General features: G+C 57.1%; 3 non-coding genes across 3 annotated transcripts in view; all 3 read left to right on the top strand.

The window, feature by feature from the left end:
- Nucleotides 1–1,736: 1,736 nt before the first annotated feature.
- LOC126318529 (small subunit ribosomal RNA) lies at nucleotides 1,737–3,631 on the top strand. The gene has a single exon (XR_007557349.1). It is a non-coding gene; the product is annotated as a small subunit ribosomal RNA (ribosomal RNA).
- A 368-nt stretch (nucleotides 3,632–3,999) lies between these two features.
- Nucleotides 4,000–4,154, top strand: LOC126318495 (5.8S ribosomal RNA). The gene has a single exon (XR_007557318.1). It is a non-coding gene; the product is annotated as a 5.8S ribosomal RNA (ribosomal RNA).
- Nucleotides 4,155–4,342: 188 nt separating this feature from the next.
- The window catches only part of LOC126318540 (large subunit ribosomal RNA), a 4,222-nt gene continuing 3,564 nt past the window's right edge, over nucleotides 4,343–5,000 (top strand). The window contains exon 1 of the ribosomal RNA XR_007557358.1: nucleotides 4,343–5,000. This exon is cut by the window's right edge and continues 3,564 nt beyond it. This is a non-coding gene — a ribosomal RNA (large subunit ribosomal RNA).

Here is a 5,000-nt window from a genome sequence, read left to right on the forward strand (position 1 = left end):
ACTTTCCACATATTCCCGCTATCCACTGTCAATTGTACTGCAATAGGACTAATATCGCCCCCCCCCCCCCTCTGCCCCTCTCTTTGTGTCTCCGTCCTCTCAAGCTGGTCGGTCTGGCGTTTTGAGTGTTAATGAGCCTCGCAGCTGTTCAGTTGCGTTCAGATGTCGACGCCCTCAGTGTACGTCGTGGTATGGTCTGTGTCCATTGTCCGCTGATGTCGTACGCGTAACCCACACGCTGGTACCGATCATCGGTAGTTACGTACAGAGTGAAGTAGTGTGATACGTGTGACCGTACGCTGGCTGTGCCCAACGGTGTCGAATCTCAATTTCCATATGTTGTGCTCGATGCTACTTGTCTCGTCTCCCAATAACAGCTAGGTTGCACTGTGGTACGCCGTTAGAGGCGTGTGGGAGGAACGTACGAACGCATTGTATGTCACCCTGGGTCGCTGGGGGTGGTGGTTGCGGTGAGTCAGGTCAGGTCAGCGTGAGCCGTGTGATGTAGTGACGCGTGTATTCCGACTTTGTCGTATTGCCCTCACACAAAGTGCTACCCTGGTGGACCGCGTTCCATATCTGGGACATGCCGCAGATGCCGGTTGACAGTGGATCGCGGAAGGGACATCGCATACGTGCGCGGGCCACCTTCCACGTGTTCTCTTCTGCACATGTCGCAGTGTGTATGTGGTCTGATGTAGCGTGTCGTGACACATGACATCCTGGCATGCAAGAATTGTTGAATTCGCAAATGTAGGTGGACATCTACGTTTTACTGCCCAAGATACGCAATGAACTGGAAATCCGTTGTTGAGCGGTTGTTCACGCTGGAGGTGAATCTGTGATGGCGACGATCGGTACAGCTATTAACCGGTTGTTTCAGCGGTACCCGCCACATCCACACACGTGACTAGGCCCATGTGGGTATGAAGCGATACGCGGCGGTGGCTTGGTGGGACTGTTCCCGGCCGGTGAAGGGGGGCCGCCCGGCGTGTTGGCCGCGCGCTGCGTGGGCGCACGCGCAACAGGCGGCTGGTGGGGGGCGCCGAGTGGCAGGAGCGCCAGCCGACGGGCTCGGCAGGCGGCGCAGCTACGCTGCGGCGCACCCTGCACGCGGCGCCTGGCGGCCAAAGTTGGTTCAGCCGAGCCCGGTGCGAAGCGCGGTGGACATCTGCAGTGTGCTGGTCTGATTGAGGACTGTGTGCGTTGAGGATGCGCCGCCGCCTGGCACTCGGCGCCGCGACGCCGTCTGCTGCTCGGTCGCCCCAGCGGTTCTCGCAGGTGGTTTGTATCGCAGTTGTGCGGACGTGTTGGCGCGTGCGCTGTGCTGGGAGAGTTCGCTTCTGCACCCAAGTGGGGGCTTTGCCCTTGTGTGGCGCTGGCGTTGGAGCTGCCGGTCACCATAGGTGGCGCGTGTTGTCTCCCGCCGGCAATGCCACGACAGCACGCTCCCGGGCCTCTGTCGGCAGCGGCCAAGGCTCAGTTGGGAGCAAGGGTGTTCGCACTAAAACCGTCTACTCGCCTAACTCCGGGCGATTGCGCCTCTCTCGAAACCGACCAAGTACCTAGGACGGCGCTGCGCGCCGCCGGGACCTGAGAGGGTTTCGAGGTGTATCGTGCAGGGGAGCTCCGGCCTCCTCCTGTTTGCAGAATAATTGAGCGGACGCTTGCGTGTTCGCGCGGGCCCCCGGGACACACTCCCGGGCGGCCGGCTGCTCAGCTCTAGTTGACGCAGCTCCCTGGTTGATCCTGCCAGTAGTCATATGCTTGTCTCAAAGATTAAGCCATGCATGTCTCAGTAACAAGCCGCATTAAGGTGAAACCGCGAATGGCTCATTAAATCAGTTATGGTTCCTTAGATCGTACCCACGTTACTTGGATAACTGTGGTTAATTCTAGAGCTAATACATGCAAACAGAGTCCCGACCAGAGATGGAAGGACGCTTTTTATTAGATCAAAACCAATCGGATTGGCTTGTCTGGTCCGTTTGCCTTGGTGACTCTGAATAACTTTGGGCTGATCGCACGGTCCTCGTACCGGCGACGCATCTTTCAAATGTCTGCCTTATCAACTGTCGATGGTAGGTTCTGCGCCTACCATGGTTGTAACGGGTAACGGGGAATCAGGGTTCGATTCCGGAGAGGGAGCCTGAGAAACGGCTACCACATCCAAGGAAGGCAGCAGGCGCGCAAATTACCCACTCCCGGCACGGGGAGGTAGTGACGAAAAATAACGATACGGGACTCATCCGAGGCCCCGTAATCGGAATGAGTACACTTTAAATCCTTTATCGAGTATCTATTGGAGGGCAAGTCTGGTGCCAGCAGCCGCGGTAATTCCAGCTCCAATAGCGTATATTAAAGTTGTTGCGGTTAAAAAGCTCGTAGTTGGATTTGTGTCCCACGCTGTTGGTTCACCGCCCGTCGGTGTTTAACTGGCATGTATCGTGGGACGTCCTGCCGGTGGGGCGAGCCGAAGGCGTGCTTTCGCGTCCCGAGGCGGACCCCGTTTAAATCCTACCAGGGTGCTCTTTGTTGAGTGTCTCGGTGGGCCGGCACGTTTACTTTGAACAAATTAGAGTGCTTAAAGCAGGCAAGCCCGCCTGAATACTGTGTGCATGGAATAATGGAATAGGACCTCGGTTCTATTTTGTTGGTTTTCGGAACCCGAGGTAATGATTAATAGGGACAGGCGGGGGCATTCGTATTGCGACGTTAGAGGTGAAATTCTTGGATCGTCGCAAGACGAACAGAAGCGAAAGCATTTGCCAAGTATGTTTTCATTAATCAAGAACGAAAGTTAGAGGTTCGAAGGCGATCAGATACCGCCCTAGTTCTAACCATAAACGATGCCAGCCAGCGATCCGCCGCAGTTCCTCCGATGACTCGGCGGGCAGCCTCCGGGAAACCAAAGCTTTTGGGTTCCGGGGGAAGTATGGTTGCAAAGCTGAAACTTAAAGGAATTGACGGAAGGGCACCACCAGGAGTGGAGCCTGCGGCTTAATTTGACTCAACACGGGAAACCTCACCAGGCCCGGACACCGGAAGGATTGACAGATTGATAGCTCTTTCTTGATTCGGTGGGTGGTGGTGCATGGCCGTTCTTAGTTGGTGGAGCGATTTGTCTGGTTAATTCCGATAACGAACGAGACTCTAGCCTGCTAACTAGTCGCGTGACATCCTTCGTGCTGTCAGCGATTACTTTTCTTCTTAGAGGGACAGGCGGCTTCTAGCCGCACGAGATTGAGCAATAACAGGTCTGTGATGCCCTTAGATGTTCTGGGCCGCACGCGCGCTACACTGAAGGAATCAGCGTGTCTTCCTAGGCCGAAAGGTCGGGGTAACCCGCTGAACCTCCTTCGTGCTAGGGATTGGGGCTTGCAATTGTTCCCCATGAACGAGGAATTCCCAGTAAGCGCGAGTCATAAGCTCGCGTTGATTACGTCCCTGCCCTTTGTACACACCGCCCGTCGCTACTACCGATTGAATGATTTAGTGAGGTCTTCGGACTGGTACGCGGCATCGACTCTGTCGTTGCCGATGCTACCGGAAAGATGACCAAACTTGATCATTTAGAGGAAGTAAAAGTCGTAACAAGGTTTCCGTAGGTGAACCTGCGGAAGGATCATTACCGACTAGACTGCATGTCTTTCGATGTGCGTGTCGTGTCGTGTCGCGCAACACGCTACCTGTACGGCAGTGGCCGTGCGCCGCGTGCGGAACCACGCGTGCCTCTCAAAACTAGCGGAAGTGTTGTTGTTGTGTGGTACGAGCGCTGAAGCTCTGGAGCGGCTGGCCTGCGGTACCTGGCGCCTGGCGCCGGTTTTGAATGACGTTCGCCCGAGTGCCTGTCCGCTCCGGTGTGGAGCCGTACGACGCCCATCGGCTGTGAGGCCGTTGGACACAAAAAAAAATAGTGGAACAGGGGCCGTCAGACGCCTCAGTCCCGCAAATGCTACTGTCTTGAAAGAGACAGTGGGAGACTGAAAAGGAAAAGATCACCCAGGACGGTGGATCACTCGGCTCGTGGGTCGATGAAGAACGCAGCAAATTGCGCGTCGACATGTGAACTGCAGGACACATGAACATCGACGTTTCGAACGCACATTGCGGTCCATGGATTCCGTTCCCGGGCCACGTCTGGCTGAGGGTCGGCTACGTATACTGAAGCGCGCGGCGTTTGTCCCGCTTCGGAGACGTGGGAGTGTCGTGGTCGCCTGTGTGGCCGGCCGCGTCTCCTTAAACGTGCGATGCGCGCCCGTCGCCTGGCGGTTCGCATACCGGTACTTTCTCGGTAGCGTGCACAGCCGGCTGGCGGTGTGGCGTGCGACACCTCGTACAACGACCTCAGAGCAGGCGAGACTACCCGCTGAATTTAAGCATATTACTAAGCGGAGGAAAAGAAACTAACAAGGATTCCCCCAGTAGCGGCGAGCGAACAGGGAAGAGTCCAGCACCGAACCCCGCAGGCTGCCGCCTGTCGTGGCATGTGGTGTTTGGGAGGGTCCACTACCCCGACGCCTCGCGCCGAGCCCAAGTCCAACTTGAATGAGGCCACGGCCCGTAGAGGGTGCCAGGCCCGTAGCGGCCGGTGCGAGCGTCGGCGGGACCTCTCCTTCGAGTCGGGTTGCTTGAGAGTGCAGCTCCAAGTGGGTGGTAAACTCCATCTGAGACTAAATATGACCACGAGACCGATAGCGAACAAGTACCGTGAGGGAAAGTTGAAAAGAACTTTGAAGAGAGAGTTCAAAAGTACGTGAAACCGTTCTGGGGTAAACGTGAGAAGTCCGAAAGGTCGAACGGGTGAGATTCACGCCCATCCGGCCACTGGCCCCCGCCCTCGGCAGATGGGGCCGGCCGCCCGCGCGGAGCAATCCGCGGCGGGGTCGTGTCCGGTTGCCTTTCCACTCGCCGCGGGGTGGGGCCGTTCCGGTGTGCGGTGGGCCGCACTTCTCCCCTAGTAGGACGTCGCGACCCGCTGGGTGCCGGCCTACGGCCCG

The sequence above is a fragment of the Schistocerca gregaria genome, unplaced genomic scaffold, assembly GCF_023897955.1.
Source record: "Schistocerca gregaria isolate iqSchGreg1 unplaced genomic scaffold, iqSchGreg1.2 ptg000670l, whole genome shotgun sequence".
NCBI classification, from domain to species: domain Eukaryota; kingdom Metazoa; phylum Arthropoda; class Insecta; order Orthoptera; family Acrididae; genus Schistocerca; species Schistocerca gregaria.